The following is a 14,520-nucleotide window of genomic DNA, read 5'->3' as shown; positions in this document are numbered from 1 at the left end:
GCTTGCTACCTGTCACCCTCATTAGTATTGCAAAGTGTTCATTACCCAAGTGAGGACTGCAAGGAAGTACGAACATGGTTTCCACTTGAATTCAAATCCGTGCCTTAAAGAAACACTATGTAACTACTAGTTGCTCATCTGTCTCTGCATTCGCGTGTCTAGCTACCGTTAGCTGTTGACTGACTCCCCAGAAGAGATAGGAACTGGTGTACTGAAGGGAGGCTACACAGGAAGTGGTGAGATGAGATGGAAAGGACTGTAAGCAAAACGTGACGGATTTTGACACAGCACCGTGACTTCTGGGGAATGTTGAGGGGATCAGTGGATCTGGAATGACTAGTAATGCTGAGACACAAGCACGCACCTACACCACACCCATCCATCAACCCACACACACACATACCGGTAGAACAGAGAGGGGAGGGGCGAGTTAGAAAGAGGGAGAGGAAGAAGAGGAGGATAGTGGAAATTAAACTTGCGTGTCTAATTTGAGACACTTTATGCTAATGGACCAATTTCCCCCAGCAAGCCTCCCTACTGTCATTTTCGTCTCCCGTTCCGCCAGCTTTCTCTCGGCGAGGCGACAGAGGGAGAGATGAAGCCTTCAATGGAATGGCACAGTTTTTCGTCAGCCCATTAAGGTCTATGACCCGCCGGTGGAGTTTCGACCCTCCATTAACACCCTAACGAGTTCACAGTTTTCTGTAGGGTTCTCGTTTTAATGCAGCTTAGAGCTCTTATTTTTATGTATCGGAGCTTCATATATGTTTCACTTCCCCTTTTTTTGTGTCTTGTTTTTCTTTCCGGATTTTATTCCTAAATTTTGTGCTCATGATCTTGTTTTTTTCATATTAACTTCTTGTTTTAAAGGCCAAAGTTTCAGCCTTACTGCCTGAATGATTACTTTGCAATTTTTTTTTTTATGCAATTGCCGCTTTATAATCTCTTTCTGTCTTCATTTCAAAGCATTCTTTAGTGCCATTTTGTTCAACTTTCGTACAACAGTTTTGTTCGTAAAAACTTTTTTTTTTTATTCAGAATAAGTTTTATTCTCTTCCTAACTTATATGAGATCAGCATCGAATTTTTATTCTTATTCACTGATCTGAGAGTATTTTTTTTATTCCCACCCCACGTCTGTACAATAGTCAGCAAAACGTTTGTTTTAACATTACCAAAATACTTTTGTTTTCCTGTTTTTCTAACTTTAAACAACTATCTGTACCGACTCGGGATGAAACAGGTAACTAGCTGAAAGTAGACTGTTCATGATAAACTACTGTAACTAATCGAAAGTAAGAAATGTACGGGAGAAGGCAAACATCGTGCCAATGCCCTTTCCCACTTAAACGCAGCTCAGGCCATTCCCCTCCCATCAGCATCCACAGTACTGGCTCATTTAGGGAACACTAAGATTAAGAATAACTCAATTATTTTTCTCCCACCGTACATTTCTCATCAGCGAAGTACTACGTGAATACCAGTGAATTCGAACATGTGATGCTTTCATGTTCCCATTCCATACGAAATACGAGGTACACAATGTAGTGCACGCTATGCATGTGGTTACAAAAATAATTATTCAAAACATTGTGCGTGTGTGTGTGTGTGTGTGTGTATGTGTGTGTGTGTGTGTGTGTGTGTGTGTGTGTGTGTGTTTAGGTATGTATTTCCATGTATAAAACAAAGTGATTGTTAGGTGCAATTGGTATCAATAGGAAATTTACTAAAAACTGAAGACTAACTATGATGGTTTTTCTCTTTTCTTTTTTTGTGAGTGTGGTTTTGAACACGGTATCTTCACTAGGCGCTTATGTAAATCCCCTTTCACATGTGAGTATAAATAAAGGAGTAATGATGCAACGTTATCCACAGAGCAGCTTCATTTATCCCTTTGGGCAGATAGACGAGGGATAATCAGGCACTGTGGCTTCCAAGCTCTGTATTGCAGTGCACGATAAATGCTTTTACAAATTCAATATCGGCTCTTCACTACACGTTCAGTACTGACAACTTCCCCAGCCTCTGACACAGTTTCCAGGGAAAGCAGTTTTAATCAGCAGTTTATTTTCGTCATGAAGTATTGTTCTTTAGGCTGCCAAACACACTTTATCCACCCGTGATGACACACTGCTTACGTAAAATACATGTTAAATCCCCCGCCCCCGTTGACGTGCGCCACCTGCCCGCCGCCACCTGCCTGCATCACCTGGATTGTGGTGCCACCGTTGAAGGCTTAATGAGTTCAGGATACCGATTTATTCCTATTCGATAATGACAGACCAGGTACGAAAGCCAGACACAGACCAGGTGAATGGGTTAATTTGATGCAGAGGGATGATAGCGATGAAGGTGATGATGACGGCGACGAGTGAATCTGAAGGTGGTGACTGGCGGTGGTGTGGCGTGTTGAGAGAACGAGTAGTGGTGGTGGTGTTGGAAGACGAGGAAATGGTGGTGGTGGATGGAGATTGTAAAGAAAAGGAGTATTAATGGATGTGGCTCTCAGTGGTTTAGTGATATCAAGTTCTCTGAAGCTAATTTAGGTGGCGGCGGAAAGGATGAGGAAGGAACAGACAGTCGCTGGATAAGTGATGAGGAAATGTAATGTTTCAGCCGATGATAAGAGGTAGATGGTGGCAGAAAAGGCAGAAATGGTACGGTTAAAAGAGAGAGAGAGGGAGAGAAAAAAATGTTGTGGTGGCAGGACAAGGAGAAAAGGAGGATATGAAGTTAATGAAAGATGTTCGTAGTCTTCCTTGATTACTTTCCTTTCCTCCTCGTCTGCCTCCTTCGCTTCCGCCTCCCTACGCCTCCCGGGTGTCACAATACAGCACGGCAGCGAAGTGTACAAGCAGATACCCCGCGCTGATGAACTGTTTCAATTACCAAGCAATATGGCGTCATCTGGAACCATCTCACAGGAGCACCACACTTACTGGTGCTGCCTCATAATTACTGCTGCCTCCCCATCCATCTACACCAGACATCCTCCTTATACCATCCCGGTAATCAATCTTCCCGAAGTACAACAGCAAATTAAGAATGGAAAATGGTTACAACACAAAACAGTTCCTTGTTATTCCCTCAACTACATTTCCAGTCACACGCCGACACACCGACACACACACAACACAACACAACACATCACACAACACACACACACACACATACACACGAGAAGCGTCATCCATCCGTTCACACATACATACACACGAAGACATGAATATTTATCACACCCAGAATACCTGCCTCCGGATACAGACGCTGAAGCGATAGACTATCTTGCTACTCCTCGTCCTCCTTTCCCTTTCCTCCTACTCCTCCTCCTCCTCTCTCCCTTATCCGTCTCCTCATCTCCTCATTCTAGCCCTCCTTGTCCATCTCCTCGTCCCTCTCGTCCCCCTCCCAGCCCACCATAAGTAAACACGTACACAATAACGCTGGCTCCACTGCACCAAGACACAGCAACTAGCCGCCGGATTACGGGACGGGATCCATACCAACCCCGCACAACAATGACGGCGACCACCACCACATAAAAGACCTAATACCACTGATGTTCAAGATAGAGGCACACGGCCAGATATTACATCCCAGGGACACTTGTTCATCTGGTGGTGATGGTGGTGGTGGTGGTGCGCACAAGGCCTTCCACCCCGATGCACGATTCTCCTATATCTATCCACAAAGGCTCTGTTCTGCTTGACACACACACACATACACACATACAGGAGCCTTGACTCATACACACACACACACACACACACACACACACACACACACACACACACACACACACACACAGTCTCTCTGCCTTTGCCTCCCCACTGTTAAACTTGTACTTACATATGCTGTCGTCCCAATTCTGGTCATAACTCACACCCACGACTGAGTGTCTGCATGTCTCTCCGCGTTAAGGCACTGCTTTTGTGTATATTCAATGCGAAATGAACGGCGTGTCTCTTTATGAATAACGTTTTCTCTCAGGAGCTTTTGGCAGTGCGGGTATTTGGGGCTGCTGGGTATTCTTGGGTGTTCATTCTTCGTCGCCATTCTCTCCATCACATCTCGGCTTATCTCCTTTTCAAACTACATTCTTTCTTTTATATTATTAGAACATAAGAACATAAGAAATAAGGGAAGTTGCAAGAAACGACCAGGCATACACGTGGCAGTCCCTGTATGAAATATACCTACCTGTTTCCACCTATCATCCCCATCCATAAACCCGTCTAGTCTTCTCTTAAAGTTCCCTAATGTCTTAGCACTAACACCATGATTACTGAGTCCGTTCCACTCATCTACCACTCTATCTGAGAACTAATTTCTTCCTCTCTCTCTCTTAAACCTAAATTTTTCAAGCTTGAGCCCGTTATTTCTTGTTCTATTCTGGCTGCTGATCCAAAGAATTTTGCTTACATTATTATTGTGATTCTAGTTTCTTTTCCCATCTTAAGGTCTCTGTTTATATTCACACATGTTTTAGCAGAGAGCATTTCCTTCTACCTGCGTTCTACATTGTGTCAGCCTTTCCTTCTTCCTGCACAGAGAGCCATCTATCATCATTCATCACCGCAACTGTATTATCAAATTCGCACTTCTTCGTGTTTCGGCTTCCTTCATAATGCACTATATTTTCTTTCACTGTTACATGAGTGAATAGCCAGTCTCATTATTCATTATCAATGCATAAATGTAGATAGCGTCTTTCACACCCCGCCGTCTCTTTCTCCACTTTCAATATTGATTTCCAAGTTGTATTGTTCTTACTCTTTATTTATATGAAACCTGGCTGCCTCCAAGAATGTGTTTTTACGTCTCTTCTTACATTACCATTATTACTTGAATATTTGAAACTTCCACAAGCTTCCCCTTTAATGTCGACTCTCCCCACGCATTTTCGTTCCCTACCATGAAGATGATCCCTTATTTCTTTCCTTAATTCACTTCCTACGTGGCGTTAATCTATCCTTTCCTTCCGTTCATCCTCATCCCCCACCGTCTTCAATTTTCCCTTTAATACCACTCTTGTGCTTCCCGCGTCATCATCACTCAGGTGCCTCCACCACAGAAATTCAATAAAGTGTCAGACTCCACTTACCCAATACACTTTCTCTCCTGCATTTTTCCTTAATGCAGTTACCTTTCCCTTGTTTCCTGTTTTTTTTTTTTTTTTTTTTTTTTTACGGTGTTTTGTATTTATCATGTGAGAGGGTGATAAGTTAGGTGTACAATTTACCATTTTTACTGTTATTTCTGTTCCCATATGTTATTTCTGTGTTATTTTCTTATTTATATTTCGCAGCACTTTTTTTGTGTGTCTATATATATATACTGTGCAATTTATCTTTTTTTATTTCCCTTTTTATTTATTTATTTATTTATTTATTTTCCCCCCTCTTCTTGCCAGCAATCCCCAGCGCCAATGAGAGGCCGTCGCCCCGCCGCCTTATCAGGTCCCCGCAGCCCCCATAAGGCAGCACTCTCTCCGGGCAGCCCAGCCATCCACTTGCTTCCACACATCACCACCACCACCGAAAAGGTCACTGGTCTCAAGTTATAATTTAAGACTAGGATAGTTTTCTCTTTTTTCACTGCGTCATTTTGCATTCCCCTGTGTGTGTGTGTGTGTGTGTGTGTGTGTGTGTGTGTGTGTGTGTGTGTGTGTGTGTGTGTGTGTGTGTGTGTGTGTGTGTGTGTGTGTGTGTGTGTGTGTGTGTGTGTGCGTGCGCGTGTGTTCGTTACATTTAATAATAATAAAACACGCAATAACTCATAATGGTAAAAAAAGAGGTAGCGTTGAATGATCATGTCGCCAACAATTCATCCGTGCATTATTTACTCCCCGCTGCGCCACTGTGCGCGCCTCCCTTCCCGTACCTCACCTGGGAGTGCCATGCAAACTCCTTCATGAACTCCGTGATGAAGAAATAGGAGAGCTGGCGCCTCTGTCAATGAGTTTCTCGGTCTTCCCTCGCGCTTAATGAAGGTCACTTCCCCGACGTTCCCGTCATTAACTCTCTCCCTCTTGTGACGCACCAAGTAAACAAAGGGTTGGCAGCTTAATGAATGATTACGATTCGTCTTTCCTCGAACCTCCCTGTCTGACACCATGCACAGCAGCAAGAGCAGGACGTTGCCTGTTTGTGCAGCCCGCGCTTCACATGGCACTGACTCACACACCGTTACGGTTTAGTGCCTTCCTCAACGGTCACCCTGCGAGGTCCTTTGCACACGATACAGTGGCTCCCCAAACAATGACACACACATCACCGATCTCAATAGCCAACGGTCGACAGTGTACCAACGAGACCCAAAGCAACACCCCAACAAGACAAAGTACTTACTTGCGCTGACGGCGGTGCAAACGGCAGCCAGCAGGAGCAGGAGGAAGGGTGTCAGCAGCGGGGGGGCCGGGACGGAGCCAGCACAAGGCGCTCCGGGCCGCATCCTGCTCCCTGCTGTAGGGGGGGAAGACCACAGACACGGTTAACTACCAACCTTTCAAACATGCAACCTTACTGTGATGCAGACACTCCCCCGCGGCGGCCGGGGGTCTTGGCAGCCTGGGGTTACCGCCTAGGGGCGCCTCACGTCATCTGGCCGGCCGATCCTCGGGCGTCATGACACAGGGGGACGCGCAGTGACGCCTTCACCACTATACTGTGATACCTTCACCAACCACGACACATTTATTTCACTAGTTCTTTTTTTCTTTCTATTATATTATTTTCCATTCACTAAGTTTTTTTTTTTCCAACTTTTTTACGGCATTGGATTTTTCACAACACTTATTCACACTGTAAAGAAATGTATACATAAATTACTTGATGGCTATTTACACAATAACACGAAAAACGAGAGTATTTGACGCATAAATACGACAGGCATATATCAAAACAATATACTGACGCCGGTGAAAAATGGTCACTTAATTAAAAATCTTTCAGTTGTGTAATATGTAACTCTCTCTCTCTCTCTCTCTCTCTCTCTCTCTCTCTCTCTCTCTCTCTCTCTCTCTCTCTCTCTCTCTCTCTCTCTCTTTCTCTCTCCACGCCAGTGCTCCCCAAACCCTCTAAATCAACCCATTCCTCACGGCTGCCTCACGCCCGGAGTCACGCCGCCGATGGGTAAACACGGCCAACAACCTCCCCCTTCCTTCCCACCTACTACCGCCCCCCGCCTCACTCGTCCTTAACCACCACACCACCGCAGCGTCCCCTATCAAGGCACGCACCGCCCAACATTCCACACTTACTACCCACCCACCTTCACCCAAAGGACCCCAACGACACACACTGACACACACGCACACACACACACAGGGACGAAAACAATACACAGTCACCTTAACCTTACACATACGTAGGTACACATAAAGCCTGTGATGGTGTACACTAGGAAAGACAGGACGGTGGAATGAATCAAGACGATACACAGAATATTGAAGGGATCTCATTATTATCCTTTCTCTTCTAGTATTTCTTCCTTGCTACCTCCTTTACTGCTACTCGTCTTCTTCCTCCTCCTCTTTCTCCTCCTTCTCCTCTTCCTGTGCCGTCTCTCACCGCCGGTATCTAGCAATCAGTACCGCACATCCGTCCCCACTGTCTTCACCCTCCTTCGCTCCCTCCCTCGGGGCTGCCACAAGAAACGAATTTTTCCTCCCGTGTCCGGTGTCCATCCCCCCACTTTCTTATCTTTTCACTGTGTACTGTTTCCTTTTTCTTGCCCCTTTTTATCCTACTAAATCTTCACTCCTCGGCAAGATTACTCCATTCCCCCATCTGCTACTTCGAATCTTTCTTCCTTAGAGGGTTTACGTCTCTCTCTCTCTCTCTCTCTCTCTCTCTCTCTCTCTCTCTCTCTCTCTCTCTCTCTCTCTCTCTCTCTCTCTCTCTCTCTCTCTCTCTCTCTCTCTCTCTCTCTCTCTCTCTCTCTCTCTCTCTCGTCTTTTCCTCCTTTTCCTCCAGTCCATTCTTTCTCCTCTCCTTTATCCCACCTTCCTTCTCTTCCCTCTTCCTCTCTATCCTCTCCTTCTCCTCCCCTTCTTTCTGGTGCTGTACTTCTTTTTCCTCAACCTCTCTTGAAACTCCACCTCTTTTTATCCCCTACTTTTTCTTCCTTTCCTTTCTCCCCCTCTCTCTCTCTCTCACTCCTCCTCTTCATCATTCTACTATGCTGTATCTTCTTCAAAGGTGCCTCTTCCTTCCTACCCTCTCTTCCTCCCAGGCTGTAAGACAACCATCCATACATGTTACCAAATATATTTCCTGGCCATGTGATTTACGAGGCTGACTGCGAGAACATTGTATTGCAATTACACACACGGCTGGCTGGCCACTCTCCTGGGGGTCCTTCAAGCCACAGTGCTGCCCTCTACGTGCGCCTCCTGCCTCTTTTGTTTCGTCTCCCTCCCTCCCTCTCTCTCTCTCTCTCTCTCTCTCTCTCTCTCTCTCTCTCTCTCTCTCTCTCTCTCTCTCTCTCTCTCTGATGTGGTAAATGATAATAATGACGGGATGCTTTGTACACAACACAATGTTTTGATGAATGAGAAATAATGAACTTGGTGGTGTGATGAATCGAGGCAGCTAATGTAAGCAAGGAGTGTGAGATGATAGTCTAGAATCCTTGCCGGGAATGAAATGAGAGTGAGAGCGAGAAAACAAAATATCAAACGTCTACATACTTGATCTCTCTCTCTCTCTCTCTCTCTCTCTCTCTCTCTCTCTCTCTCTCTCTCTCTCTCTCTCTCTCTCTCTCTCTCTCTCTCTCTCAACAGCACGGCTTTACCCTCAGCAGCCCACACATCCCGCCATCTCCCTGAAGTCTAACAGGTGTACCGAACTGGACTTTCTTTGGAGATGGTACTATTGTTGCAGCGACTCGGTTCTTCCTTGTGCACACATAATAACTCACCACCTCCCTTTGATACGGGAACACAAAGCCTCCTTTCACAAAAGTACCTGCCTACAGTAACACAACCTGTCCTGTACCAACACTACTAAAGGCCCAGCACATTAATGCCACAATATTCAGGCGTACAACTAACACTGGAATAGCAGCAGAAGGGAAGTAAAAATGGATAGATACACTTCTGTCATTACCTAAACGTTTTTGAGACTGGAAGGGAGGCTGGAGACAGCATATTTGTTAATCTGTTTTTCTTTTTTTTTTTTTTTTTGTGGAGAAAATACAAAAGATATTAGAGGTAATGTTGGCGTATGAAACGAGGAAAACCCTTGTGAAGAATCATTTACGATAAGAATCATATTAAATACTGAATTCAGAGTATATATATATATAACAAAAAAAAAAAAAAAAACGGCGGTACAGTCATTATAAGAGAGAATATCCGTACTTGTATTGTTCTGGCTATGTGATGAAGAGTGGGAAGTTTTTTGCTCCAGATAACATTCTCTCTCTCTCTCTCTCTCTCTCTCTCTCTCTCTCTCTCTCTCTCTCTCTCTCTCTCTCTCTCTCTCTCTCTCTCTCTCTCTCTCCTCTGTGTGTGTGTGTGTGTGTGTGTGTGTGTGTGGTGAGGACGTGTCCAGCACCCGGACGGTCTCGCCAATTTGCAGCCTCCAGCCCGCCTCTCTCCTGGACAAGCCACAGTAACGCCCAATCTACATAGCGTCCAGGTGGCGGCTATGGCTACACACCACCACCACCACCACCACCAGCCCTGCCACCACTATCCTCATCACCATATACACCGCCACACCACCACACATATCAGCGCTATAATATATATCACACTGTGACACTCACCACCACCACCACCACCACCACCACTTCCCTCATTACCATACGCACCATCACACGCATCACCACTCTACTACATGCCGCATCCATTAACACATGTAAATATACCAATGCCACAACGCCATCACGAGCGCCACTATGTCAAAACACCACAGGCACCACAATAAACATCAGCACCAAACAGATAAACCACAAAACTAAAAATTATACCACTGTCTACCATCACCACCACCACCATCACGACTGCCATCACCCCAGCCCCGCCCCGCCCTATCAATGCCCGCGGAGAGAGACGCACACACCCTTGAGAAAAGAATAGGGAGAATGGACCACCAAAGAGATGAAAATATATTCTAGTCGACCTTTTTATTTGCAAGTTTGCTGTCATATTCACATATATATACATTTTTTTTTTTTTTCACAAAGCGTATTTGAAGTTTTTACCACGGCCTGCGTAGAGAAATCGTATTATTGTCGGTATTCGTGACGGTAAAACGTAAATGTTGCGCTGAATATTTTTATTTTACTGCATGTGAAGAAATGTCAAAGGGCATTTTTCTACAGCATAACTACAGCGGCGTGAGGTGTTTAATAAGGTCACGACACTGCGAATAATGTGTATGTTAAAGAGGCAGGCACACTACCTACCAACACACACACACACACACACACACACACACACGGAGGACAAAAAAGAAGAGGTAAAAAAAATAAAAACTCCAACCAGCCGTCACAGGAAACCAATATGGAAGAAGTTGCCGCGGGAAGACAAGTGGCGATTCTGGTCCGCTCGGGTGTGACTACTTTACTGCCTACCACTGTCCCGCCTTCCCCTCGCTGCCTCCTCCTTCCTGGCCCTCCCTCGCTCACCACACACACATACATAGTGGGAAGCCTCTGTGTGTGTGTGTGTGAGTGTGTGTGTGTGTGTGTGTGCATCAGTAACTGCGGTGTTTGTGTCTGTGGTCCACTGTTTGATTAGATTAATCAGTTCAGTAATACAATCTCCAATACCTGACCGTACTGGCGACGCTTCATCCTTCCTCCTCCCTCCCCTTCCCATCCCTTCTCCCTCACCCTGCCCCATCTCCTCTCCAGCATTCCCTTTCACTCCATGCCCACTCTACCTCCTGACTCTCAATTCCTCACTCCCCCTCTTCCCCAACTGGTCTGCTTCTCGCAAATTCCAGTTTATTAGTTTGTTAGTTTTTTTGAGGCTCAGTTGCTGGGAGGGATAAAAAGTGTGGGTCCTGCTCTGTTTAGGTGAGGTATATATATTCTCAGGTCATTAAGGGCGCTATTACCATATTACTACGATATATCTTAATGATGTTTTACACTGTAGCAATAATAAAACTCCTGCTGGGAATAGTTGTCATGTTTCTATGTTGTTTATGGATGGTGAGGTCTTGTAATTAAATAGATGAGTTAATGGGATCCTAACTCAATTGTTCGCAACCTGCCGCCGTGTATAATTTTTTCACCTTAATATTCTCACCTTAAAGTAACAATATCAAGCTGCCATAGGGTTATTTTGATGAAGCGCTGCAGTACACAACGCGCTCAGTTTATTGTGATACCAGCTTTTTAAAAACTACTTTCACGTCACACGAGCGAATATCCTGATTCCTTTTTTGATTCCATGTATTATTTTTTTTTTCATACACTATCGTTCATTACGACTTTAAAAACAACAACAACAAGTTCTACCGCACGACCACGACTACACACACACACACACACACACACACACAAATAAGCCACGACTACTCTGCATAAGAATTAAATAACCCAACCTTCCACTCCTACCTCCCCATACACACCCCTTCCCTTTTTCCCATTACACGAAACACCCCTACAACAGAAACACCCGAAATCTATCCCCATCTCAAAACCTGCCCCCCCCTTCCCCCTTTCCCCCTCTAACAAAAAAATCAAGCGCTCCGTCAAGAACAGGAGGCCACATTACGTCCCGAGTTCTCTCACCAGGAAAATTAGAACCGGATCTGAACTAACAGGAACCGTGTAGGACCGAACCACATGCAGCATTATCCTCGCCCCTCTAGAAAAAGAGAGAGAGAGAGAGAGAGAGAGAGGAGAGAGAGAGGAGGAGAGAGAGGAGAGAGAGAGAGAGAGAGAGAGAGAGAGAGAGAGAGAGAGAGAGAGAGAGAGAGAGAGAGAGAGAGAGAGAGAGAGAAGAGAGAGAGAGGAGAGAGAGAGAGAGAGAGAATAGTCAATAATTTAGTGAGAGGGAAGGACACATGGCAGTAAAATTCGGGTCCCCAAAAAACTAGAATTATTATTATTATTATATATTATTATTATTATTATTATTATTATTATTATTATTATTATTATTATTATGATATCAATGGTAGAATCGCGTCTGATGGCAAGCAAAATAAGCAGGTAGACGGAGGAGCTTAATTATTATTATTTTTTTTGTTTACATATATTAATTAGCGGTATTAGCGAAATGAGGCACAGGCGAGGAGGGAAATTCAGTCCATGCCGCGGGGAATACGAGAAATAGGAGGAAATATGTTTGTAGTGTGCTGTAGGGGAGGCGGGAATGAGGGAATGAGGGGAGGGAATGAGGGAAAGGAAATTAAAATCCTGAATACATATATTATGAAAAAAAAAAAGCATAGAAAAAAAAAAAACAGGAAGGGAAAATATATCTGCAACGAAAAAGAAATGTAAATATATATAGAGAGAAAAGGGTGGAAATGGAGGAACGAGAGAAAAGAAATTGTTGAATTGAATCATAAAAAAAAAGGAAAATATAAATTCCGACCAAAGAAACTTTAAATTAAAATAAATCATAAATCGTGCGAACCATTAAGAGTTTTCACTTACTCATCAACGCTAAGCCCAAGATGAAGGAAGGAGAGAGAGAGAGAGAGAGAGAGAGAGAGAGAGAGAGAGAGAGAGAGAGAGAGAGAGAGAGAGAGAGAGAGAGAGAGAGAGAGAGAGAGAGAGAGAGAGAGAGAGAGAAATATTTCATCTCAAGCGCTACAATATCCTTGCCATTACCCAACTTCCTCGCTATCATCACTACCCCTCTCTCTCTCTCTCCCTCTCTCTCTCTCTCTCTCTCTCTCTCTCTCTCTCTCTCTCTCTCTGGTAAGTAAAGCTTCATACACCTGACTTCTCCTGTCTCCACACATGTTTGTCTGCCTGCTTGCACGCCTGCCTGTCTTTGTATGTATAAATGCATGTGTATATTTATGTATGTGTGTATGTACGTAAATAAGTGTATGTATGTATGTGCCTCCTTACCTGAACGCTTATGCTTGTGTACACGTGTGCCTGTCTGTCTGTTTGCCCGTCTGTCTGGTTAGTGTCTGGTGTTTCGCTGCATCTTCCCAGATTACACCTCGTCATTTCATTCAGTGCATTTGGTTTATTGTGTCTGAGGTGAAAGTAAATAGAGCAAACATTTTCTCTCTCTCTCTCTCTCTCTCTCTCTCTCTCTCTCTCTCTCTCTCTCTCTCTCTCTCTCTCTCTCTCTCTCTCTCTCTCCCCCGCTCTCTCCATCCCCTAGTCTTTTAATTGTGTTTATTTCCTGTTCGTGTGTCCTCCACAATGGTTACACAATCTTTTTTTAATGTTGCAGAAATGCTGTGTAACACCCTGTCCTGCAATACTGCCCCCTCGAATACGGCGGCAACAGTTCACCTACAAATAGCTCATGTAATAATATATTTAGTGTGTTATTTGAACGAAGAGAGAGAGAGAGAGAGAGAGAGAGAAGAGAGAGAGAGAGAGAGAGAGAGAGAGAGAGAGAGAGAGAGAGAGAGAGAGGAGAGAGAGAGAGAATGGGAGGTCGGGAAAGGTGGGGGACGAGGCAGGTAGGCACGCTCTGCTGGCCTTGATTACAGACAAAAGGCAGTGACCGAGCAATACAGGACACATTTTGCCCTTTCCTGGAACGCAGCAAGCAGTACACAGAGGCGGGGGACGCAAAACAGAAGGCTACATCGAGTGATTAAAATGTGCGAGGAATTACTAAAACAAAACTGCGGACTGAGGCAATGCACTCACACACACACACACACACACACACACACACACACAAGGACAATTTACTACAAGTGCTCAGAAGAGAAGGTGCAAGACGGGGTTTTGTGCTCAAACATGCGCAGAACATCGAAGAAAAATAAACAGGCTGTGTGTGTGTGTGTGTGTGTGTGTGTGTGTGTGTGTGTGTGTGTGTGTGTGTGTGTGTGTGTGTGTGTGTGTGTGTGTGTGTGTGTGTGTGTGTGTGTGTGAGCGCTTTAAAGTATATAAAAATACTACAATAAAGGACAGTCAGAGAAAAACAGAACAAATGTAGAACGAAAGAACGGAACGCACACTAGAGACAAAGAGAGAGAGAGAAAAAAAATGTGAAAGTGTGAAACAGCGTAAACATAAATTTCGCAAAAGACAATTCAAGACAGTTAAAAAGAATGTGTGGCTAAAGAAAAAGATATATAACAGAAAACGAAGGTGGTGTAGCAAAGAAAGGAGGAGCAGGAGGGAAGGGATGGAGTAGGGAGCCAGGGAGAGGAGCGGCGGCAGCAGCAGCAGGCTGGGAAAACACGAGGCATCACAAGACGCCAGGTCGATGTGAAAGGAAGCAAAACTCTCTGGATCTCATTAGGAGCACGCAAAGCAAACCTCCTATGCTTCCTCCTCCTCCTGCCGGTGCTGCTCCTCCTCCGTCCCTTACCTTTCTTTCCCCTTTTTTTCCCCCCCGGCCACCTGC

General features: G+C 44.8%; 1 long non-coding RNA gene across 1 annotated transcript in view; it reads right to left on the bottom strand.

The window, feature by feature from the left end:
- Positions 1–14,520, bottom strand: part of LOC135108374 (uncharacterized) — a 148,858-nt gene that overhangs the window by 62,724 nt on the left and 71,614 nt on the right. The window contains exon 2 of the long non-coding RNA XR_010272232.1: positions 6,350–6,802. This is a non-coding gene — a long non-coding RNA (uncharacterized LOC135108374). The remainder of the gene's footprint in view (positions 1–6,349; positions 6,803–14,520) is intronic.

Source organism: Scylla paramamosain, chromosome 2 (assembly GCF_035594125.1).
Source record: "Scylla paramamosain isolate STU-SP2022 chromosome 2, ASM3559412v1, whole genome shotgun sequence".
NCBI classification, from domain to species: Eukaryota; Metazoa; Arthropoda; class Malacostraca; order Decapoda; family Portunidae; genus Scylla; species Scylla paramamosain.
Note: the sequence above shows the minus strand (reverse complement) of the source record. Positions and strands in the feature narration are given on the sequence as shown.